This window comes from Micropterus salmoides, unplaced genomic scaffold (assembly GCF_014851395.1).
Source record: "Micropterus salmoides isolate LMB-PRFRI ecotype aquatic unplaced genomic scaffold, ASM1485139v1 Ms_hic_scaffold_12, whole genome shotgun sequence".
Lineage (NCBI taxonomy): Eukaryota > Metazoa > Chordata > Actinopteri > Centrarchiformes > Centrarchidae > Micropterus > Micropterus salmoides.
Window position 1 is genome coordinate 23,236,007 of NW_024040263.1, and position 27,027 is coordinate 23,263,033.

General features: G+C 39.8%; 2 pseudogenes; both read right to left on the bottom strand.

The window, feature by feature from the left end:
• LOC119899474 overlaps positions 1–5,499 on the bottom strand; it is an 84,124-nt pseudogene extending 78,625 nt beyond the window's left edge.
• Positions 5,500–14,058: 8,559 nt separating this feature from the next.
• Positions 14,059–27,027, bottom strand: part of LOC119899473 — a 69,385-nt pseudogene continuing 56,416 nt past the window's right edge.

Here is a 27,027-nt window from a genome sequence, read left to right on the forward strand (position 1 = left end):
TCAGGAAAGAATGGCAGAGACCGGCGTGGAGGTGGCGTGTGGTGCTTAAGAAACCTTTCATCAAGCTACCACTAGCCTGTGGCGTCTGCTCCTCCCGTGGCCAGTTGATGTTGAGCTTAGCCACGGCTCTAGTCACCACCTCCAGCAGCACGTCATAGTCGGGCGCGGCCAGATGACGCCGCCCCGACACCCGGAAGTCATCGTCCACTGCGCTGAGCACGTCCGCCTCCTCGGAGTCGGATTGCTGCAGCGTCTCCGGATCCAAAACCGCGAGCGGGAGAAGCCGAAAACGGCTCCCGAACGAGGAAAGGAAGCGTCGGAGCCAGCGGATGAAGGTCGGGAAAAAGCCTCAGCCGTCCCGAAATCCTCCGACAGATCACGCTGTGAACCCATGAGTGGAGCCGCCGGGCCGCCTCAGCGGCCGCAGGGCCCGCACCACGGGGAAAACACATCCGGCCATCCTCGGAAAGAGAGCCATGCTGTACCTCAGTACCCGCACGGAAAGGGCTTCGCAACGGGCGCAGGCAGCCCCCTCGAGAGCTGCCTGGGCGTGCTCCATCCCCAAACATGAGACACACATCTCATGAGAATCTCCATCCGTGATGTACCGAGGGCAAGAAAAAAAAACACACCTTCTGTACATCTGGTTGCCGGACATGCTGGTAGACTTCTTCTTCAGGTAAGACACACTGCTTGTAGGACTGGAGCTTTCTTCAAACAACATACAGAGCGCCTGCTGAATAAAAAAAAGCTAATGATGAGTGTGTACAGGTGTGCTTTATACTCCTCCGGTTATTCCGTCACACCTTACCGTTCTAGCAACAGGCCAATAGGATTGGAGTGATTTCATTCACGTTCAGACCTGCTTCGCCTAGAGGCGTTCCCATAGTGTCGTAACCGACGCAGTTCGAGTTCCCTCGAAGGGGAACTGGGAGTCTTCGAATTTGACTTTCTCCTTAAGTCGTAACCCGTCTCTTTCAGAAAACCTTTTCTGTATATTGCCAGGCAATAAACTGCCTTGAACATAATTACTGCTGTTTGAAATTCAACTAGATCAAGTAGTTTTAATGCTTTAGACAGTGAAAATAATGAGTTTGAGGAAAGTCATTTCATATACTCTTTGTATGTAGACACCTTTAATCTGTAAATGAACCAAATATCATGAATTTAGTTTTGCTCAAATTTAATGATAACTTGTTTGTGTCAAACCACTGTTTAATTTTTCTGAATTCTGAAGTGATTAAGTCCAGAAATTGCTTTCTGACCAGAACCAAAAATGTTCAGATACTTTACATATGTTGTTTATATAGAGGATAAATAATTTTGATTCCAGCACTCACCACTGGGGGACACCACATGCCATGTCTAAACATTCAGATGTATAATCTCCCACCTTCACAAATTGTTGCCTGTCTTTTAAATAACTGCTTACCCAATTTAACACTATCCCCCTTATCCCGAGCCGTTCCAGTTTACTGATTAATATTTCATGATTTATTAAATGCTTTTTTCAATCAATAAATACCCCAAGTCCAAATTTCTTTTTGTCTGTGGAATTTGTGATTTCTTCACTGAGTTCGCTTAAAGTTAGAGATGTTGACCTATTTTTTTCTGAATCCATATTGGCTGTCAGTAAGTAATTTGTATTTATCTATGAATTTGTCCAATCTGTCATTGAATAGTTTTTCTAGAAGTTTTGAGAATAGTGGCAGTAGAGAGACAGGCTTGTAATCTGTGAAGTGGTGGTGGTGGTGAATCTGTGAATGGTAACGACTTGTCAAACATAGATAATCCCGCCCTGAAACATACTCTGCTTTTTGGTCTATTTTAAAATAAATGCGACCGTAATTTACTAAATGAACGTCATTTTGTATTGAAGAAGACTTGAAACTAGCGAAGGAAAGTGTTTACTGGGGTAATTATTCAGCTGAGAAGTAGGGTCATTTTCCCATTATTTCTAATGGAGCCGGACTTATTTTTGCAACCAGAAGAGTCACCCCCTGCTGGATTTTCAATAGAATGCAGGTTTCAAGGACTTCCGCATCGGCTTCATATTGTAGACCGGAAGCTTCACACCTGGGTACACCAAAGAGTAAAATATGGAGGTGTTGTACGACCATAACGACTGCCATTACAACAGCCAGGAACACTAACGAACCAGCAGTATCGACGTTCCTGGCAAACGACCCCACTGAGGTTAAATAGCTTAGTTTCCCTACCAGTCAGTCAGAACTGAAGAAGTCTGTTGGATGAGGGACGAAGTGTCTTCTAGTATCTTCAACCAAGTCCAGTTGCCCTCGACCTTAACCTTCTTTGGACAATTACTATTTCAGTCATGGGTTTCATACACTTTCTGTAATAAAACATCTACCAATCTAAACCAATCAAACATACAGTACCAATCAATATTTCACCCCTCAAAGACATGTGGGCCTTGCTTCATTGTAGACATCACGGTCATATGACCAAGATAAGTGATATGAGAAGAACCCTATAGGAATTCAGCAACTCATCCACGTTCAGATTAGTTTGCACTATATAGGCATTTCAAATAATTAATAATAATTATTTAATTAACTGACACTCTTATCCACTACTTTCAATTGCTATATATGTCAGAGGTCACACACCTCTGGAGCAACTAGACACTGGTTAAGTGTCTTGCTCAGTGACACATTGGATGTATCATAGTGGAAATATCTCACACCAAAAGGCATGTGCCTTAGCCACTGCTCCGTCGCACCCCCTATTGACATCTCAAACCAATTGGTTCTCATGAATATCTGCTTCATCCTCCAGATATTGCCATTCAGTAGTCTACCTATCTGAGCCATCACTATCACACTGTCACTTTCAAATGCCACTTTTTCAAATGTAGGAATGATCATGATGCTGCACAGCACTGGGGGAGGTCACGTATGTCTAGGAGGTCCAACACATCTGATAGTTTCAAAATGTGTGAAAATAAACAGATGATAACTAGGATCACAGCCAGAACCTGTGATATCAATTGAAGCACTGTGTTATACTACCGGTCACAATTGTCACCGTTAACAAATTTACACCTCTTACGAGCGAAATATATATGCAGGAGTATAATTCTCAGAACATATCAGTATTAGACACTTAAAAGAATGTATGTACAAAATCTGACAATTCTATCTGTTAATTAAGGTGTTTTACTTACTACTTTTTGTAATATTCTGAGGAAGATATCTTCTTCTAGGTGTGCAAGCAGGAAGTAAACTAATCTGGTCATTCGACCTTTCACATTAGTGACATTAGTGATACTGATCAGTTATAATCAAGACAATCAATTTTTTCATTTAAAAGTTGAATTTCTTGCCCAAAGCCAACGATACAAACTTTAGAGCTTCAGAAATAAAATAAAAAGGCGCGGTCACAAATGTGACCGGTGGGATAAAACGGGTTGATACTACTCTTCCATTTTGAGAGTAATAGAAAAAATGACCCATGAATGTAGTTTTGTGTTCACCAGACCACAAAGACACAGAGGAAGGTGTCTTGTTCAGTACTGATGGAGTACTGAACTCACCTTTGCTGTTGGGGGTGTAGAGAGTCTTGTCAGTCTGGATGAAGATGTACCCGGACTGGAAGGACACTAAGACGACTTTCTCCAGCAGTCGGTCAGGGAACTGAGCTTGCAGGTACACATACTGCTTCATGATGGGATCCTTACTGAAGTCACCAGCAGGGATCTGAATTCAGTATGAAGAGAAAGAAGCAGTTAGAAGAGAAGGTCAAGGTATATTGTGCATTTTATATTTTATACTTGTAGTTATAACAGAAAGCTATTTAGACTATGTAACATTTTCAGGCAGTAACGTCACTATAGTATTTTGGCAATAAAACCAAGTGACAGTAACATATGTTTCGGTATTTCCACATTACTTTAATTTGTCCAAGCTCCTGGAAGTTATTTGCGCTGGTGAGCGTCACAAATGTGGATGCCAGCTTTTTGGTTTTGGTTGGATGGTTCATCACGATGATTTCAACCCTAATGTCTCCTCCTGTGCAGTCTTGACACTCCACAAAGATGTTTTCTGCTGTTCCTACCCACAACAAGTTGGGGGCAGACATCACCTGCCTGCAGAGCAGCAGCATGAGAGAAAGAGAGTGAATCCATTGCACAGAAAGGACTTCATGCTATTTAGGATGTATTTACTGACAAACTGAGAGGTTTTGACATATCTCTACTTATTTTATGTTATTTTGTTTTTCTCAACAGATGTTTGAGTGTGTTAAAGACTTGGTTAACCCAGTTTGCAAATATACATACATACAACATTTTTTTTTCTTCAGATTTTCAGATTTGTGCTCCAGCATGGTCTTCAAACATAATGAGTAATCTATTGATAATCTTGACTAAGATTCAGCACTTTATCAATAAAACATTTCATCATTCTTCTGGACTATGTTTGTTTTGTCTGGTGTAATGCATCACTGTGCAAACTTTAGGCTTGGCTTTAGTATTATTTGAAAGACCAAAGTACCTGATATACTTGATAATGGGGCTGTGTGAAGCCCACATTCAATTGCACAGAAAGCATTAACAGTAAACAGTAATGTAATATACAAAAAAATAATGCTGTTAAAATAAACTGTCAATACAACAAGTTCCGTAAATTTACTCATTTAGCTGACATTTTTATCCAAAACAACTTACAATTGCTTTATATATCAGAGGTCACACATCTCAGGAGCAACTAGGGGTTAAGTTTCTTGCTCAGGGACACATTAGTGGACGTGTCGCAGTAAGAATTAAACCCAGGTCTCCCACACCCAAAGCATGTGCATTATCCACTGCCCCATCGCCACATGGGAATTTCATGTCCAGTAATTTAACACTACTCAACAAACAATAAGCTCAATCCTTTTTTATCTTGTGTCTCACTGGTAACAGGCATTGGTATCTTTAGTTCATTGCATTCCTAATTTCTGTCTATGTATTTATATATTATATGACCTTATTTACCTATTCTTTCCATTTTTTGTTGTATGTAATTTATTATTATGTCTTTGGTGTACCACTGTATTGCTTTGTTGGCTACATATTGCACTCAAGTTAATTGCAGCTGTGTGTAGCACTTGTAAAAGCCAAATTTCCCCTCAGGGACAATAACTATATTTTATCGTATGTTATGTAAGTTGGGAACTAGATCTAGAAATGGAAATATAAAATGCATTGGCCATGCAAACGCTCCTCTGTGGGGCAATAGCATTTTATTAACCTCACATTTAATATATGTGATTAATGTACAATACACAAAAATACCTACATTCAATGAAGAGTGTGAAAAGGTAAGGTGGGCCTACTTACAATGGTGATCCATCAACCAGAGAAGTCATAATGAAAAAGACCAGAAAGGCCAACAGCCGGTGCGGAGTCATCCTCCCGCCTGATCCCATATCTGCTGTTATTGGAGACTCTTGCTCTGCAGCACTCTCCTTTTACACACTTACCTCCCTCCTCCTGCACTTTTACTTCTACTCTCTGCTGTCTGATCCAGTTAATCTCAAGGAATCTGAACAACTGAGAATAAAATGTCAATATAGCTCTTTGACAAGTTCTACTGCCAGCGGATACAGGAAGACCACATTAATCCACATTTTCCTGAATTATCAAATGTCATGTGCTGGCCCAGAGTGTTTAAAGGGGCTATATGTAGTTTTCAATGAAATCGCTTATTAGTAATTTTTACATCACCAGCTTTTTTCTTGCCCACTGGCACTTGCAGCAATATCAGAAACATCTGAATCAGAAGGGACAGATACACCAGGTTTTGCACATGGTCGATGAAAGCCTAGTGTAGAACTTGCCGACTGTTTCAAAAATATGCTTGCTTTACAGACATTATCATGTCTCAGAAGTCTTCATCAAACAAAATGCGTTCAACATGCGAGTCTTTCTCTGTCCAAACAACAAAATAGGCAGATTCCAGTTTGCACACTCCAAGCTGAGTTTGTCCTTGCACTCTTCCTTTGACATTGGAGTGGGTAACATTCAATATGCCTTTTCCTGCTTTGAGTCCCTCAACTTGACCGTTGCTTCAATCAGAAACAACAAAATAGCAACAAGAGTGTACGTCATACAAGTACAGTGCAATTATCCAGGGCTCCAGTGTTTTTTTATTCGTTGGGAATGAAGTACCTGCATAAAAGACAAGACAACCAAAAATAAGCTTGTAAGAATAAAGCCTCTCCTTATTTCTTTAATAAACTCACTGAAGAGTCCCACATGGAAAGAACCTATATAAACATATAAGTTTATATATATAACATATATAAAATTGGCCGTTTTCCTATATTATATGTACATATATGCATATATGTGTACCTATATCTGTACATACATGTACCTATATCAGTGCACATATATGCACCTATGTTTACCTATATATTAGCAAAATTATAAAAATCCATAGCTACTAGGCAACATAAATAATAGCCCAAAATGTAGAAATTTACATTTTTTATTAACTTAAGAACAATCAAATAGTACAAGAACAAAAATAAGACAAAAAACTGAACAGAAATGTTGACATTGTCTTCAAATTCATTAACCACAGTGAAATGCTCAGATAGATGTGGGATGATGATGATTACTTGAATGTATGTTCTATGTACACAGTTTGTGAAAATAGCGCTTACTAAGTCCTTCTCTGTATGATTTAGCAGCTTACACACATTTTTTTCGGTGGTTTAGACATTGTAAATTTGTTTGTGTTGTCAAATTCGTCATTTATCGTGCAATCCATGCTATTGTTTACTTCCGAGTAATAAGGCGCCGCATCCAGGTAACTGGCCAAACTGTGACGTAGGTGCAAACACTCTATACTGCAACAAACTGTCTAACTGTTACAAAGTGTGGCTACAATCTCATAATATTCATTCTCACTCACTAACCGTTTTGTTATCATCCAAAACATTTAGCTGTGCTCACAATGCTGAGCCTCTGGTGAAAGATACACAAATAGTAATAGTGTTGTTAGTTACTGAAAAGCAGCAGATGAGCTAACGCTGATGTAGCATGTTGGCTAAATGCAGTAAATGTAACGTGATCATGTAACGATCATGGATTAGTTCAACCTGATAAAAATATTACAGTAATGTTGCAGTGGGAGTTTACCTTTCCAGCATGCGGTGTGAAGCTGCCTTTTTTTCGGGGAGTATTGTGCCAATACGTGGCTCACTGCGCTGAATGAGCCGGGAAGTTGGTAGAAACAGATGTCAGTGTGTGAAAAGTGTTGTGAATTATTTTGGAGCATTATAGCCTAAATTGTTGTTATTAATTACTAGAGCAATGGTGATCTACATTTTCATCATTTAAAGTGTTATTTTATAGTGTAAAGTTAGGATCACAGTGTTAAAACTCTACAGCTCTGAGTGTATGTGCTCCTTTCTGTATCTAACTGCCCAGGCACATGTGTGTGTGAGCAAGTTCGTGTGCTTTGGGAGAAAAGGGAGGGAGCACCGTGAGGCAGCATCAAAAACACCTTGCAAAGGAAAATATAGAAGCAGATTTTGTATTACAAAACATACATCAATATAGTCCATCACAGTAAGAATGTCCTGTTTCTAGCACAGAGCACAAACAACCAGTTTATTCCACAAAAGTCAGGTTATGGATGAAACGGCATGATCAAGCAGAGTGCATGCAAAAGACACAGAGAGGAGCAGCAGGCAGTCAGGGACTTTCCCACCAAATGCTTGGGCACGTGAAAATCTTGGACTTTCCCAGACTCAGGTGCATTAAGAAAGAGAGCCAAGAGATGATGTGAAGCCAAGAAACAGAGCTATAAAAGGAGGTCCAAAAGGAGGTGAAAGTCAGTCGTTACATGGTTTTCATGTCGACTCGGGTCTCTGTTCTGGTAACAGAATGGGGCTCTATTTTGCACTGATCTCTGACACACTCCGGTGGAACTTTTGTATTCTAATTGGTGTCTGTTTTTGTTGATAATAAAAATGTTGGAAAAAGTTCAAGCTTTCTTATCTGGCCCAAGTCTTGAATTTTTACACGACATTAAAAGCCACAGCCAGCATGCTGGTGTTTCCACATTTATTCTGGGATCTCTGTATGAAAGCCGTTGTGTTTCAGATTATGCTCGCTCATAAGTTCACAAATGAGTTTTAAACACAAAAACAGTACAAAGCACTAGAGCCTGACTGATTTATCGTTTTGCAGTTATTATCGGCAGCTACTTTTCAATTCAATTCAATTTTATTTATATAGCGCCAAATCACAACAACAGTTATCTCACAGCGCTTTTCATAAAAGAGCAGGTCTAGACCGTACTCTGTGATGATATTTACAGAAGCCCAACAGTTCCCACCAAGAGCAAGCACTAGGCGACAGAGGCAAGGAAAAACTTCCTTTTAAGAGGCAGAAACCTCGAGCAGAACCATGGCTCAGGGTGGGCGGCCATCTGCCTCGACCGGTTGGGGTGAGAGAGAGAGAGAGAGAGAGAGAAAGAGAAAGAGAGAGAAAGAGAGAGAGAAAGAGAGAGGGATGTAAGGAGAGAGAGAGGGGAGGGAGGCAGCCTACACAATATACACACAGAGGTACAGACAGTGAAGGTACTTGCAGATATATCTGCATTAGTGTTTTTAACAGCCAATATATGACTGTTAAAAAAGAGAAACAGAGAATCGGATCCTTCCCTCATGTCATAAGTGTTGCATTGTTTGCGACATAGTTTGCCGATAATCAGGCTGGCATTTTTCCAAAAATCTGCATCTGTCATTTTAAAAACAGATAGCCTATATAATTAATTAATTTTAAAAAATGCACTCCTTTGGCTCTGATGCTGCCGCTTCTCTCCGTCTGTACTCACCACTCTATGGAGCAATGTCCCGCCCACAGTACTAGCTGATTGGTTACAAGTAATGAGTAATAGCTTATCAGCACTGATAATTGTGCGGAAACAGCCAATAGAACGAGCCAGCCACTGCGCTGCAGCACATACACACCGAGCGGAGCACCAACAGATACTTTAATCTGCTGTCTCATCCACCGCAGCTGTGGTGGTTTTACACAAGCACATGTGCTAGCTCAGCTTATAGTAGGGGTGTAACGGTACACAAAAATCACGGTTCGGTACGTACCTTGGTTTTGAATTCACGGTTTGTTTTTTTCCCCGGTACATTAAGGGGAAAAAATGCAAACATGAAATTACTGCTGGTTTATTATGAACTTTTGTAAACATCCAAATTAGTTTACATTTTTTTAAACAAACTTCCAAATTACACATAAATAAATTAGACCTTAACAATAAGGGAGGGGTTTCAAGCTTTGGCTTCTCTGAACTGGCCATGATGGTTGAGTCACTAGTTAGCGAGAGTCAAGAGTGCTGCTTGAGTAGCGCTGTAGCACCGCAAGGCGGAGAATTTTGTCCACCACTTAATATGTCCATGTGCCCCGACCGGGCACAGCCCAAAAAAGCAACGTGGCACCCCCCTCTCCATCCTTTGGACCCACCACCCATCGGAAGATCCGCAGGGGTCGGGTGCGCTGCCACATGGGTGGCAGTGAAGGTCAGGTGCCTCAACGGACCAGACCCGGGCGGTAGAGGCTGGCTCTGGGGACGTGGAAAGTCACCTCTCTGTGGGGGAAGGAGCAGGAACTTGTGCGGTAGATGGAGCGCTACCAATTACATCTGGTGGGACTAACCTCCACGCACAGTCTCGGTTCTGGAACCGTACTCCTTGATAGCGGATGGACCCTGATCGGGAGGAACGGCTTCCCTGATCTGCCAGCCAGTATAATATTCTAACCTAAAACAGTGGAGACGTGTGGCTCACACTAGCATCTTACGCTAACATGCTATTAACAGAGCAAACCGCGCCGCTATCGTTACTCTCGGCGGGACTCGTGTGAAGTCGTATCTCCAAAACCTGCTCATTTTACTCTTATACTTATAGAGAGAGAGAAAGAGAAAGAGAGAGAAAGAGAGAAAGAAAGAGAGAGGGATGTAAGGAGAGAGAGAGGAGAGGGAGGCAGCCTACACAATATACACACAGAGGTACAGACAGTGAAGGTACTTGCAGATATATCTGCATTAGTGTTTTTAACAGCCAATATATGACTGTTAAAAAAGAGAAACAGATCTGGAACCGTACTCCTTGATAGCGGATGGACCCTGATCGGGAGGAACGGCTTCCCTGATCTGAACCCGAGTGGGTGTTTGTTGTCAAACTTCTGTGCTAGTCATGGATTGTTGGATGCTCATAAGTGTACGTGGTACCAGAGCACCCTAGGCCGAAGATTGATGATCGATTTTGTAATCATTTCATCTATTTGAGGCCGCATGTTTTGGACACTCGGGTGAAGAGAGGGGCAGAGTTGATTAATGTGGCTCCGGAAAGAGAAGTTTGTGGTACCCTGCTGGAGCTGCTGCCCCTGCGACCTGACCTAACATAATGTAACATACACAAACATATGATAAACGAACAGAGGCAACATAGCTAAAACAGTCAAAAGTAGCTTAAATAATAACTGGAGGGGAAAATAAATAAATAAAATAAAATAAAATAAAATAAAATAAAATGCCATGTTTTTCTAAACTTTCTTGAGGAGCCCTGAGCCGTGCATCTGAATTTATCATGTCTGAGTGCTGACATGACCTTACGTATACAGCGTGGATGAGATGGAGGGGTTGGGAATTTCCAACTAAGAAGAATAAGCCAGCGGGCTAGTAGTAGTAGTGTTGACAATGCGATCAAATCTGATTGATGTATGGATATTCTGCTGTTGCGAGGAACAGTCCCAAAAGTTGCAATAACTGGGTCGGGGTCAATCCTTCTTCTACATATGTAGGAAAATGTATTAATGCCTAATCTTGGACATGTCCAGGACATATGGCCTAAAGTAGCGAGGGCTTGATGACATCTAATACAGTTTGGGTCTGTCCCAGGAAATCCGGGCCAGTTTAACCTTTCTAAAATGCAAATGGTTAAGTACTACTACTTGTATTCAAATTTGGACATTCAAGTGTAGGTGAATATGTTGCCCAAGCGTCTGCAACAAGATGTACGAACGAAGTGGAATAGTACGTTTCAATACCTAGGATCACAGAAGGACTGTAGAAAAGCTGAGGCAGTGTTTTTTGTGAAAGTTAAAAGCTCAGGCAGTTAGTTCTTATCATCGTAGGGGAGCACTTGAACCAGATATTTTAATTTACATTGCAATTATCATTTAGCTGGAATTTTAATGTTTACTTTGATACAAATGTTTTACATAAAGTTCCATCCCAGAGGTTACATGTGAAAGAAAAGTTAGTACTTGTACTGTTTCATACCCTTAGACCCTTTCACTGCAGCTAATATGATGTCAGGTGTAAAGCCTAGAGTCAGTGCCTTAAGATGCTATGTCTACAATACATTTTATACTGGTGCTGCTATTATTTTGTTAAGTTATAGTTTTTTTAAGTTATGGTTTACATTGCATGTCATGGAGGTACAGTGCCTTGCGAAAGCACCCTTGCACTTTTCGACCTTTTGCCACATTTCAGGCTTCAAACATAAAGATATAAAACTGTAATAAGAATCAACAAGTGGGACACAATTATGAAGTGGAACGAAATTTATTGGATATTTCAAACCTTTATAACAAATAAAAAACTGAAAAATTGGGCGTGCAAAATTATTCAGCCCCTTTACTTTCAGTGCAGCAAACTCTCTCCAGAAGTTCAGTGAGGATCTCTGAATGATCCAATGTTGACCTGAATGACTAATGATGACAGAATAGAATCCACCTGTGTGAAATCAAGTCTCCGTATAAATGCACCTGCTCTGTGATAGTCTCAGAGGTCTGTTTAAAGCACAAAGAGCATCATGAAGAACAAGGAACACACCAGGCAGGTCCGAGATACTGTTGTGGAGAAGTTTAAAGCCGGATTTGGATACAAAAAGATTTCCCAAGCTTTAAACATCCCAAGGAGCACTGTGCAAGCGATAATATTGAAATGGAAGGAGTATCAGACCACTGCAAATTTACGAAGACCTGGCCGTCCCTCTAAACTTTCAGCTCATACAAGGAGAAGACTGATCAGAGATGCAGCCAAGAGGCCCATGATCACTCTGGATGAACTGCAGAGATCTACAGCTGAGGTGGGAGGACATAGGACAACAATCAGTCGTATACTGCACAAATCTGGCCTTTATGGAAGTGGCGAGAAGAAAGCCATTTCTTAAAGAGATCCAAAAAGTCTCATTTAAAGTTTGCCACAAGCCACCTGGAAGACACACCAAACATGTGGAAGAAGGTGCTCTGGTCAGATAAAACCAAAATCGAACTTTTTTGGCAACAATGCAAAATGTTATGTTTAGCGTAAAAGCAACACAGCTCATCACCCTGAACACACCATCCCCACTGTCAAACATGGTGGTGGCAGCATCATGGTTTGGGCCTGCTTTTCTTCAGCAGGGACAGGGAAGATGGTTAAAATTGATGGGAAGATGGATGGAGCCAAATACAGGACCATTCTGGAAGAAAACCTGATGGAGTCTGCAAAAGACGGAGATTTGTCTTCCAACAAGACAATGATCCAAAACATAAGCAAAATCTACACTGGAATGGTTCACAAATAAACATATCCAGGTGTTAGAATGGCCAAGTCAAAGTCCAGACCTGAATCCAATCGAATCTGTGGAAAGAACTGAAAACTGCTGTTCACAAACGCTCTCCATCCAACCTCACTGAGCTCGAGCTGTTTTGCAAGGAGGAATGGGCAAAAATTTCAGTCTCTCGATGTGCAAAACTGATAGACGTACCCCAAGCGACTTACAGCTGTAATCGCAGCAAAAGGTGGCGCTACAAAGTATTAACTTAAGGGGGCTGAATAATTTTGCACGCCCAATTTTTCAGTTTTTTATTTGTTAAAGTTTGAAACATCCAATCAATTTCATTCCACTTCATGATTGTGTCCCACTTGTTGTTGGTTCTTCACAAAAAATTAGTTTTATATCTTTATGTTTGAAGCCTGAAATGTGGCAAAAGGTCAAAGTTCAAGGGGGCCGAATACTTTCGCAAGGCACTGTATGTATAGTCTATACAAAGCATTGAGTCTGTTGAGCTATATCCAGTATTCTACACTAGACTTACATTACCCTAGGTATTCTAAATACTCAAGATTTAAACTTTTGCACAAAGTGGCACTTTAAATTTCATTTGGAATGTTTGAATGGTGCTGACCAATCAGAAATGCTGCTATGAGTTGTGTGTGTGAAAAGTTAAATAAAAAAAGCATCAGTATTGCAAAACTGAGTCACGTTGTGAGCTATGTATTTCTTCCTCTAGGGAGGTGGAATATTTGTTTCACAGTTTGAGCATGATGTTAAGCAAAATGAATCCATACAAATGTATTTTTATAAGTTTAGTTGTTTAAGAGAGAAAGATTACAGATCGGATTGTTATCGGTAACGGTAGATACTCAAAGTTGCGGTATCGGAATTGGATATAAAAAAGTGGTATTGAGCCATCCCTAGTTGACTAGTTGTCACCATGAATGGATAAGAAGTGTTGCAGTCCGCACTGTGGAGTTGCCAGCCAGCCAGCTGCAGCGCGGAGTATGGTATCAGTCCACACAGCCACATCTCCGCAAAACACAGAACAGAAGATGAATAAAAGTCTCTGGTTTTCCCCACCAGTAGCTGAAGTTTGTCCAGTTTATTGCAGTGAGCTCATGTTGGAAAGAAATATTCCCGGTAGCGGCGGGCAGTGTCCTCTTCAGCGTAGTTGCACCAGCGTATTGAACTTGCGTATCTAAAACTACTTTTCTATTTCTAGTTGAACTTATCAAAGCCTGTTATACAGTAACCAGAAAATAATTGCTTTTGTGATTTTTCACATTAAACAACAGGTAATCTTAAAAAGGACAGACACTGAGATTAAGACCATTACAATTTAATCAATGCAGTGTAACATTGTAACTGCATTGTTTGCAGCCATTGCTGTAAATATCATGGTGGTGAAAGTTACACAGAACGAAAAATGCAAAACAAAAAACAATTTGAAAAGAAGATTGTATTAGGGTTTCACTATAGTGGACATCCAAACATCTCATAATGCTGGACCATCCTTTCCAAGCCCAAACAGACAGATTTGTATTCCACAGTTTGACACTCTGCATCTGTGGGCCAGTACTCAATCCAGATTCTCTCACCGAGTACATATTGATACCTGAGGACAGCAAAGTGAAAAATACATTACGTCTTCATGTGGCCAGGTACTTTTTCAAATGGAAAGAGAAGTCTTCAACATCACTATTACAATCTATACTACACCCTATAACATGTTAGTAATAAATTAGATATATAGAAATACCATAGCTGAAACAAATTGATTTTTCTGAAGTATTATCCAACTTTCAGATGCATTTAATTCAGTCTCAGCTATAATAAATGTTTCATGTGCTTATTACAGAAAGGTCACTGAAGCCAAATAGATGATTGCTTCACTTAGCCATTTTGCATGCAAGGCTACTGCAGCTCGTGCCCCAAAAAGCATGTGCACATAGAGATGCCTACACAGTCTTCACCCTGCTTTGCACTCATCAATGCATAAGACTTACATTATATTATAAGATACAGCATAACTGTACTCATCTGAAAAAAAAAAAAATATTTCTGTTCTTCTGGTTAGATGCTAACTGCATTTCATTAGCTCTGGACCTGTACTCTGCAGAATGACAATGAAGTTAAATCTAATCTAACTTGATTCAGTGACAGGAAGCAAGCAGGGAAACTGTAAACTTGTTTTAATGGTTACAATATTACACACGACTCATGTACACAGAACAGACTTACTGTCCGTTGTTGTAAATATATGTGGATGCGCCCATGATGAGGTAGGTTTTGCCTGTTCTCAGATCTAAAGCTTCTCTGCAGTGAAGAGGACCGAGGAAAATGCGTAGTTTACCCAGAGGGTCCCGATCAATACTATCTGTAATTTAAAAACAGAGAAAACAAGATAACATCATTAACTATGTAACAGGTTTCATGTAGGATCATTACTCCATTACTCATAAGCACATTCTCCCTCAAATCATGCATAAATGGGTAAGAACTTTTCTGCCTGTCTGAAAACAGTCTGGGAGATTGTTCTGTCACTTTAAAGCCTCTTTAAGAAACATTTCTGTAGAAAAACTTCAAGGTCAGTTGAACTACATAGAATAGACATTTTATGTATTAATGACAATGGATATTTCTGTCTGCTTAGAGACACCATAGGGAGGAATGGATAGAAAATGGCCATAAAGGAAAGAATAATTAATAAATAAATTATATAATAAATTAATACCCACCTTCCTTAATGACTCCCTCTATCCAAACGGTGTACATGTCACTGGACAAACCATGTATACACTCTTTCACTCTCACTTTATACACTGAGAGGAGACAAGTTGCAGATTGTTAACTCACTTGCTTTCTCAAACACACTCTCTCTGTCTTTCTCTCAGACACACACACACACACACATATACACACAAACTGAGGAAAAAAAACACACTTACTGTAGGAGCCATTTATGTTTATTGTTGGCATGATATTTTATTTTGTTTGGTTATTTTTATTAGTGCTGGGCAACGATTAAAATTTTTAATCGCATTGTTATGCGGAAAATTGAATAATGAATTCAAAAGTAGTGTATTGCGCAATTTTAATTTAATTTACTGCTATATACACAAAAGTGTAATAACGTGGTTTGCAAACACTTTAAAAAAATAAGGTGTTTTTTACCAGCAGTATTACCTTTACACAGTAGCAATAAAATATTTCTTGTACATCTCAACTTAAACATTACTGTAATCAAATCAAATATTAAACCAAAGCTATTTGCCACTGCCAGGGAATTACCTTTTATCTATCTTGTTAAAACAAGTTACCAGAGCTTTCAGGGCCAAATAGAATTACCTCAGTTTATTCTCATTTAGTTAAAGGAAGTTCTTCGCCATCAGGTATCTTTTATCAGGGAGCACCAGAAACAGTCTGTTCTGTTGTTGTTTGATAGGCTGCGTCATTAACACGCAAGCGGCTCACCTGCTACCGTGATAACGGATCGCGGGTGGAAAAATATGGAAAAAAGATGAAAGCGTTGTCTGCCGAGGCCTCCCTCCACTGCTTGTTTGGGTGGGTGATTTGCAGGGTGATTTGCAGGCTGATCAACATCCCGCCCATCCTGTGACCCATGGTTTGACTGTATGTGTATTCAGAGCCAGTGAGCAACGGACTTTCAAAATAATAATAATGTTTTGAAAAACTCTGTTAACGTGCGATAAAATAATTGTCGGCGTTAATTAATGAATGCGTTAACGCAATAATAACTCGTTAACGTGCCCAGCCCTAATTTTTATATTAGTCTTTTGGACACTGGGTGGCAGTGATTAAATGCAAATGATTGTATATTAGGGGGCATAGGTGACAGGAAAACTTCACTCCTACTGTGTACTTACCAAAATCAATTTTATTGGTTGATGTGCTCTCACAAACTTTGGCAATGCGCTCATCAGTGCTGATTTTGCCCTTTCTCTGCATACTACAGTTCTCTGGAAATACAGGAATATAGTAAATGCACAACTGATGACTCAAATGAATGAACACATGAGCATGTCTGTATGTATGTATGTAGCTGTCGTTTGTTCAATGTTTTTATAAATCTTGAAAAACTTCAGACTAATCAAATTCTCGTGTCCAATCAGCAGCAGCTGAACCAAATACACTAGGTCCAAACTGACATCACTCCCTCGTTTACTTATTTAATCTTCCCTTTACTGTTATAAAGGGAAGATTAAATAAGGTGGTTTACTTAGAGTGAGCAGTAAATTGAGACTAATTAATAATCATAATTTAAAAAAAACACTGAAATATTCTCTGAGATTGTGAAGTCATCCATTTGTGAGAAATAGTTTGTTAGTGAGTGGATGAATAGAAGCAAAATGTAATTAAAAAGTATACAAATCTGGGTGGTGATGGTGCAGTGGTTAAGACACATGCATTTGCTGTGGGAGATCAGGGTTTGATTTGCACTAGAACACATCCACCAATGTGTCCTTAAGCAAGACACTTAAACCGTAGCTTCTCCAGAGACATCTCTGACATATATCGCAATTGTAAGAAGCTTTGGATAAAAGCCTCAACTAAGTGAGTTTTGAGTGTTGGTGTTTTTTTTATTGAGTGTTCCTTCAAGAGTTTCAGATTTTAAAAAAAAGTAGGTTTATGACATCTTGTTTACCTTCAACACATATGCATTCATCATTTGTACAGAGCCTCAGCATCTGTCCAGCTTTTCTCTCTGGGTGATAGAATTTCACACACTGTATCTCTGCAACAGGAAAGACAGATATTTGAAAACTATTTTGTGTTGATTGGTCACAGGATCACCGTACATCTGCAAACAGGCATTAAAAATCTTAAAAATGTCTCTCACAGTTAATCCTATATTATCCTTAGAGATTATTTTATTTGCAGCAATGAATAAATTGTATTGTGCTCCTGACCAACTATAGACTTTGCAGATTAGAAAATGTTCACAAATGGTTTTTGAAAGACACCGACAAATTATTTAGTTGTTCAGCCATGAGCACTCGTTGATATACAGTATCTCACCTCACTTTTTTGTAAATATTTGATTACATCTTTTCATGTGATAACACTGAAGAAATGACACGTTGCTACAATGTAAAGTAGTGAGTGTACAGCATGTATAACAGTGTAAATTTGGTGTCTCAGGCATATTCGTGTTGCAAGTTTATCACCACAAGCTTAGCTTTCTGTTGGTTTCATCTTTTGGTATCTTTTAACGCTCTTCTGTACATTTTTATTTGTCACCAATCAGTCGCTGCATTCCATCAGATCATTTCAACGCTCTTGTGTAGTTTAGTGACATGTTTAAACAGACTCCTTACTCATTTTTAACTTATTACTGTCGTCTTTTTCACAGAAGGTTTGCGACTCACCTCTAAAGGAAAAAGCACTCCCCGAGATCTTTCAGTTTATTAAAAGGTATCAAAATAATTCTAACAAATGTGCTAAAAATATAACTTCAATTCGTTTTCCACAACTCATGTGGTAACTAAGCTGTTTCACTCCTCCTTTCTCATTCCAGTACAAAAAAACTCCCAAGCTGTTGTCCTTCTTATGAGGATGACCTAACTAGGTTGAGGAGCAATTTACAATTTCCCAATATTTTTATATTTTTACATTTTGTCCAGAAAACAGCTGAAATTAAAGAGGTGGTATTATGTTCATTTTCGGGTTCAAAATCTTAATTGGGGGTTGTATTTATTATTATTTGAAAAAAAAAAAAAAAAAGAAATATTTCTCCTTGCTTGTCCATAACAATAAAAATACTACTATGGCTTCAACATTTCACACAAGGTATCGAATGAAGTACTCCATTGGTATCTGTATCACTTTAAGGGTGCTGGAATCGTAAAAAATTTTAAACAATATCCAACCCTACTCATGAGTGTTACAAGGTCTCCGTTGTGAATGGGGAGCAGGTGTGTTAAATTTGGTGTTATCATTCTCACACACTACTCATACTGGTCACTGGAAGTTCAACTTGGCACCTCATGGCAAAAATTCTGAGCTGCAGAAGTTAAAATTTGGATTTTGCTGAGATTTCAGCCTGAAGTATTAGTTTCGAATTTGGTTTGCACCTCCGATGAAGTGCAGTGAACTTGTCTCATTCAGTACAGTCTGAAGGGGAGCACAGCAGAGTATAGGTCAGGTAGACTTAAAAATATAAAAAATATTATGAATGGTCGCCCAAAGAAGTTGAGTGCACGTGCTCAGCATCATATCCAGAGGTTCTCTGTGGGAATAGTGCTGCCAGCATTGCCGCAGGGGTTGAAGGGGTGGGGGTCAGCTTGTCAGTGCTCAGACCATTCGCTGCACACCGCATCAAATTGGTCTGCATGGCTGTCGTGCCAGAGGGAAGCGTCTTTTAAAGATGATGCACAAGAAAGCACCCTAACATTTAGCTGAAGCATACTAAGGACACGGATTACTGGAACCATGTCCTGTGGTCTGATGAGACCAAGATACACTGATTTGGTTCAGATGGTGTCAAGCGTGTGGTGGCAACCAGGTGAGGAGTACAAAGACAAGTGTGTCTTGCCTACAGTCAAGCATGGTGGTGGGAGTGTCATGCTCTGGGGCTACATGAGTGCTGCCGGCACTGGGGAGCTACAGTTCATTGAGGGAACCGTGAACGCCAACATGTACTGTGACATACTGAAGCAGAGCATAATCTCTCTTCTGAGACTGGGCCGCAGGGCAGTATTAAAAAATGATAACGACCCCAAACACACCTCCAAGACGACCACTGCCTTGCTAAAGAAGCTGAGGGTAAAGGTGATGGAGTGGTCAAGCATGTTTCCAGACCTAAACCCTATTGAGCATCTGTGGTGCATCCTCAAACTGAAGGAGGAGGAGCGCAAGGTCATCCACCAGCTCCATGATGTCATCATGGAGGAGGAAAAGGACTCCAGTGGCAACCTGTGAAGCTCTGGTGAACACCATGCTCAAGGTTAAGGCAGTGCTAGAAAATAATGGTGGCCCCACAAAATATTGACACTTTGGGCCCCATTTGGACATTTTCACTTAGGGGTGTACTCACTTTTGTTGAGGTTTAGACATCAATGGCTGTTTGATGTGTTATTTTGAGGGGACAGCTAATTTACACTATTATACTAGTGTGTAAGCTGTACACTATTTTACATTGTAGCAAAGTGTCATTTCTTCAGAGTTGTCACACGAAAAGATGTAATCAAATATTTACACAAATGTGAGGGGTGTATTCACTTTTGTGAGATAATGTATGTCTGTCTGAGGTTGCATATCTGAGACTCACGTTCATAGTATTCATAGACAGACACAGCAGCTGGTTGTAAGACGCCCACTTTCAGCTTCTGATGGATCTTAAAAGTGATCTCCTCTGGTCGGGTGTGAGAAACCTGTTGAGAGACGTCCATCGGAAGAACAGTATGTGTACGACAGAGAAACACAACTTAAAGAGGTGGTATTATGCTTTTTGGCTTTTCCCCTCTCCTTTATTGAGTTATATATCTTTTCTGTGCATGTAACAGGTTTGCAAAGTGAAAAAGCCCAAAGTTCAGCCCAAAGGGAGTTCCCATCTCCCACAGAAAGCTCTGCTCTGAACAGCTCGTTTGTAGTCCAGCCTTTCACTTCTTTTTCTTGTGACGTCACAATGAAAACGCGTCATAAAGCTTGCCAAACGGCTAACGGGGTCAGGCACGCCCTCAAACCAAGCTAGTCCGAGAGAAGGTCCTTTGCCTCGACTCGCCTTTGTTTGGTTTTCCATTGTGTAAATGTTGTACCTGTACCTGCTTCCAGGTACTTTTTTTTTGTATCACCTCACCTCCATCGAGGTTCCAAGCGAGCTGAGGGATACATGACAAACTACTGATTGGTCAGAGAGAATATTCACTATTCACTGCATCATCATTGCGAGCTCCGGACAGAGGCCAGCAACAGAAAGTTTTATATTTTACAGTTTTCAGATGGACTTTTATCACTAAATCCACTGTGTAGATTTCGAATATTGACAGTTTTAGGAGTTGAGGAGCTCCGCTGTCAGACAGACCGCTGCAGGAACAACGGCAGAGGAAAACACAGCTGGAAGGTTTTCAAACCGCTTATCTGTCTTGACATTCTGAGTAATGTGGAAAGTTTTAACTTAAAAAAGAGAAAGCTGTGTGGATCCCTGGTGTGTGTGTCGCATTGAACATTACGTCGCAGCAGTTGTGTGTGGCGTTGCTATGACGACAAGCTACGTACTCTCTCTGGGTACTATCTGCAATGGAAAACGGAGCAGAGCCGAGTAGAGTCGAGTCTATCGATTTGCGCTATGGTAGTATTTTTCAGCAAGGCAGCATAGATCGTCAGAACACCGGCAACAGTTCAAAGTTTAGTCCTAAAAGACAATGCAAGTCCGACTCTGTTTGGGCCTGGAAATTCTCAATCACAACCTGTAAGTATGCTTTATTGGTTGTGAATTATATTTAAAATAAACACGGCAATGTAACTTCACAGACTGTTCAAGTGCGGAGTTGTTGTAAACCGTTGGCTAACACAGCTAAAGTTATAACTATAATGCTAAAGTTACACCTGATGTGAAAGCTACTGAGCAAACGATGGTCAATTTTTATGTAAAATTGAGTTGAAATATGGTGATTTTTGCAGTGGTTTATGGTAAGATGTGGAACAATGATGTTGTGTGGTTGTGGACTTATACCATCTGCTAGGTTACGGTCGCAGTCTGAAGCTGCTTTGATTTGGATTACACTACCTTGTTTCTTACGACCCGCCCTTCTCTGCTTCCGATTGGCCAGTAGTCCTTACCTGGGAACTGCGCGTGTGCAACTCCCAACAAGATTTTGTACAAGTAAGATGCATCACTCTGTAGCTCAAGAGCGGAGCGTACAACACATAGGGGGAAAAGAAGAGCTGCAGCAATGTGCAGTATGAGAAAAATATGGTGTTTTTTGAAAATTAAACCATGTAAACCTGTTCTGGTACAACCCCTAATTAAGATTTTGAACCTGAAAATGAACATAATACCACCTCTTTAATTTCAGCTGTTTTCTGGCCATAAAATGCACATACATAATTTGGGTGGACTGACCCTTTAAGGTAAGCACACTCGGTGAGCACAGACTGGCCACTTACAAATGCAGTTAAAGTTCCCTACATTTTGTGAGGGATAGCTCTCTTACAGGCTAATTATAATATATATATATATGAAAAGCACCACTGGGCCAGCAAGAAGAATTTATATGTTTGTGTCAGTAAAACTCATTTTTATTTGAAAAGGGAGCCACAGAGAAAAAGGGAATTATGGAAGACAGTCTCACCTTGTCCAGGTAGATGATGAGTGAGCCTCTTTCTGACAGGACGGTGTTCATCTCATATTTTGCAATGGTGCGGGCACGTCCTTTGGACAGCTACACACACACACACACACACACACACACACACACACACACACGTTAGGACATTGCATTGACTTCTGTTCACTATGGACAGGCTAAGCCTAACCTCAATTTACACCTACCCCTAACCTTAAACCTAACCTTACCTGAAGTCTTAACCCTGAAACGTAAATCATGAATGGCGTTTTAGGAAATTGTTTTTTCTCCACAAAAGGATTGAGAGTCCCCATAATATTTATGTCCCCACAACATGAGTAATACAAATATCAAAGAAACACACACATCAGTGCTTCTGGTTAGAACAAACAAGAGATGTTTGGATGTTCTTACTAAGTCCAGGTCATTTGTGTTGACAGTGAAGCCAGTTAGAAAGCCAATATCCAAGATTGACATGGTTGCATCACGCTCCGTGTCCTTGTACCTGTACACAGAATTGATGGAATAATTACAAATAAAGGCTGGGTGAGAACAAAGTGAAGCCCTTCATCAAAATCCAACAACCTTTATAAAAGGTATTAAATATTAATATACACTACTCAACATGTGTTGATTTCAGAGGGTTGGAAAATTAAAACTACTGGAAGAGTAAAAAAGAACAACAAAAATACAAGAATGAATCAAAAAGAAAGTAAATAATGAAAGCGGCCATGCTACTGTAACACTTGTTAGCATTCTTGATTGTACTTACAAAACCTCTATTTTCAGCTTGTATATGTTCTCATCCTCATCCAATTTCTCTGTAGAAGCAAAACATTAACTACTTAGTATTTAGATTACTCGTATTTCTCAAAAAAATTATATTTGGCAGGAAAAAAAAGTCAGACAAGCAAATAACCAAACAAATCCAGACAAATACAAGCAAGACAAAGATCCCAAATAAAACAGCAAAAGACAGAAAGAGATACCCAGCAAAATTTAGTCAGACAGTGACGTTGTGTCCCTGGCCAAAAATGGTCCCGGCTGGACACCAAAAACTGCAAAGATTAATGAGATGGATGGCTAGATGGTGAACCTCTCTTACAGCCCAGAAAATATATTGATCATATTATTGCTATGAGTGTATGTGTCTGTTTAAAAAAAAAAAAAAGACATATGATTGATAATTCATTTGATTGTGATCAGATGTCTACAGTGTGAAGTACACTCAATGTACAAAGACTAACATTAGTTTTATTCAGTGACCATTTAAATTAGTGCTGGGCATCGCGATTAATTGCAATATTGAATAATGAATTCCAATGTAGTGTATTGCCCACTTTTAATTTAAATGTACTGCTATGTACACAAACGTGCAATAACATGTGGTTTGCAAACACTTTAAACAAATAAGGTGCTTTTTACCAGCAGTATTCCCTTTACACAGTAGCAATAAAATATTTCTTATAAATCTCAACTTAAACATTAATGTAATCAAATCAAATATTAAACCAAAGCTAATTGCAACTGCCAGGGCATTGACATTTATCTAGCTTGTTAAAACAAGTTACCATCAGAGTCCAGTTTTTTTGTTTATCTACTTCTCCCACACCCATGCTGAAGCCTCCCTCTGCTGCTTGTTTGGGTGGGCGATTTGCGGGCTGATCAACATTCCACCCATCCTGGTTTGACTGTATGTGACTGACTGTGTGTGTAATTAATGTGTTAACGAGATAATAATAATGTTTATGCCATTCATGTACATATATCTACATATAAATAATATTCCTTTCTCATGTTTTCAAGCCTGTGGTTTTTGTAAGAGGCGAAATTCTTTATCCAACCTGTCTTTGATTGCACATAGGAAAAGTTTGCCTTCGGGGCTGTCAAACAGAATGTCAGGTGACTTAGTATAAAGAGCGACAAAGTCCATTGATGTCCTGCTGATTTTGGAACTATTTTTTAAACCATAACAAGACGCCTTAATTGTATGTTGTTCAAACAGTCATTCAACGTCTCAATATTTGCTGGGAAAGGCACCAAATTACCTGGGAGGAGCTGCACAGACAAGTTAAACTTCTGACAGTCAGTCTCCTTTTCTTTAGGCAGAACGTAATACATCGACACCATCTGTAACATAGATAAAAGTGCATTTTAAAGTGGTGAGGAAAAATCAGGGCCTCATAGAGGGCCAAATATAAATTTAAAGTGTCACCTCTCATTTAATATGCATTAATATTCTCATTGTAATTTATTATAAAATCTAAATGTTTCTAAGTCGAAACTAACCTTCCCAAAACCACTGCAATTGGTAACTCCCACCCTTGGATCATTTACCCAATAGGTGAAATTCTGTTCAACCAACTATCCAGTGGATATTGTCCATCTATTCTATGTTGACTATATATGTGTTTGTCAATGTCTTTGGCTGACTAAACTTTGCAGAAAGTGGTTAAAATGGGACCACTTGCACTGCGTGATTAGCTGCAAAATGAATATGTTTTAGTGGACAACGAGATCCCTGCAAAGCAACATGTTAATTTCTGAGTTTGCTTGCATGGTTTTGATTCTGAGATGTCTATTTTGACCTCAGAAGTTAATCTGTGCTACAGCATCAGTATTCAACTAGCTACCTGAAACCTACAATTCATCCAAACAACATGCCCCGAAAACTTTCAGGGCATGTTTACCAGCTTTCGTCAGATTGTAAATTGTAGTCGTGTATGAGTTGATTCACCTCACGGTACTTCATACAAAAGCTGTCAATGTGCATCAGTCATTTTTATCCAAAATGTGGTAAAATTAGGTGGACAAAATACACTGTGCTGTAATAATAACAATAATAATAATAATGTGGGTGGCTTTGCTTGGGGGCATATGTGACATTTTTCATTTTAACACATAGTGGCTTTAATATTGCAAAACATAAACTGTAATGTACTTGTCCCTATGTCTGCATTTTCTTCTTAAAATTATAAAGATCTGAAAATAAAAAAGCAGCTAGTAGTGTGGTACCATTTCCAATGCATCTGAACAGTAATTGTCTTTGGCCTCATCTAAGATTCAAAAGGGACACAACAATACTAATAAAAAAATCAACCCAAATAATAATAGATTTTTTTCCTCTTACTGTTAACGTTGCTTCTCCTTTTCCTGTGGCGGTCACCCTCACATTCTCATTTATACCGTAGAACTGTTGAGATGAGATTGAACATGTGCATGTGTGGAAACAAACAGAGAAAGGTAAATCAATCATTAGGAATAATTGGGATAACAAGATCATTAGGAGCAAACAAACACACAAAGCTGACTTTAAAGCTGATTTTAAGAAAATGTGATCCGATCACTGTTAGCAACATTGACTTGTAGCCAACAGCGGAGCGGAGGGTGGCTTCTGGGTCTCCAGCCACAAATGTATTCTCAAAACCCCTGAATCCTTTGGGTATTTAAAAAAAAAACCCAGCAAACATTCTATTACTGGAGAAATTTCATCATCTATAGGCAAGAACTAACTATGGAACAGTTTTTCCCAAGGCGTAAATCTCCATCTTCATCCACACTAGCAGCAGCAGCCAGTGAACCGCGGACAGATAATGTTTCAGGTGTATGAATCTGAAGCTCTAACACTTGGCAGCAGCAGAGGTGACTAGTCACCATTGGGCAAGTAAGAGTTTGCAGCAGTGAGGTAATACTTTACTCTATTTTCTTACTCTTGATGTGCTATGACTTTACACTTTACTGAGCATTCCACTAGAATCTGAAGGCCGGCTGAGCGAGCTCAAACAACTGAGTGTACATACAGTCCCCTCCAAAAGTATTGGAGCGGTATGGCAAATTCCTTTGTTTTTGTTGTTCACTGAAGACATATGGGTTTAAGATCAAAAGATGAGTATGAGACAAGAGTTCAGAATTTCAGACTTTATTTCCTGATATTCACATCTAGATAAACAACTCAGTCTATCACCATTTTTATTAGACCACAGCATTCTTAGGTGAGCAAAAGTAAAGGAACAAATAATCTTAAAGTAAATAACATTTAATATTTGGTGGTATAACCCTTGCTTGCAATAACTGCCTCAATCCTGTGACCCATCGACATCACCAAACTGTTGCATTCTTCATTTGTGATGAGGCTTTTCCCGCAGCTTCTTTCAGTTCTTGTTTTTTTCGGGATGTTTTTCTCTTCAGTCTCCTCTTAAGGAGGTGAAATGCAATCCAGGCTTTTCTCGCAGCTTCTTTCATTTCTTGTTTGTTTTGGGGTGTTTCTCCTTTCAGTCTCCTCTTAAGAAGGTGAAATTCATGCTCTATTGGGTTAAGGTCAGGTGATTGACTTGGCTAGTCTAAAACATTCCACTTTTCCCCCTGATGAAGTCCTTTGTTTTGTTGGCAGTGTGCTTTGTCATTGTCCTGCTGCATGATAAACGTCCTTCCAATTAGTTTCAATGCATTTCTCCGTAAATTGGCAGACAAACTTTTTCTGTACACTTCTGAATTCATTCTGCTGCTACCATCATCAGTTGCATCATCAATAAATATTACTGAGCCTTTTCCAGAAGCAGCCATGCACGCACAAGCCGTGACATTACCTCCACCATGCTTCACAGATGAGCTTGTATGCTTCGGATCATAAGCAGTTCCTTTCTTTCTTCACACTTTGGCCTTTCCATCACTTTGGTAGATTAATCTTGGTCTCATCAGTCCATAAGATTGTGTTCCAGAACGTTTGCGGCTAATCTCTGTACTTCTTTGCAAATCTCAATCTGGCCTTCTGATTCTTTCTGCTGAGTGGTTTGCATCTTGTGGTGTGGCCTCTAAATTTCTTCTCTCTGAGTCAGTGGATTGTGATACCTTCACTCCTGCACTGTGGAGGTCGTTGGTGATGTCACTTACTGATGTTTTGGGGGTTTTCTTCACAGCTCTCACTATATTTGTCATCAACTACTGTTGTTTTCCTTGGCCGACCTGTTTGATGCCTTTTACTCAGTACGCCAGTAGTTTCTTTCTTTTTCAGGACTTCCAAATTGTTGTGCTCTTTTCTCAGCTTGACAATGGCTTGCTTTTCTCCCATAGACATCTCTCTGGTCTTCATGTTGGTTTATCTAACAGGAAATGCAGTCTTTATAGGTTTGAACCA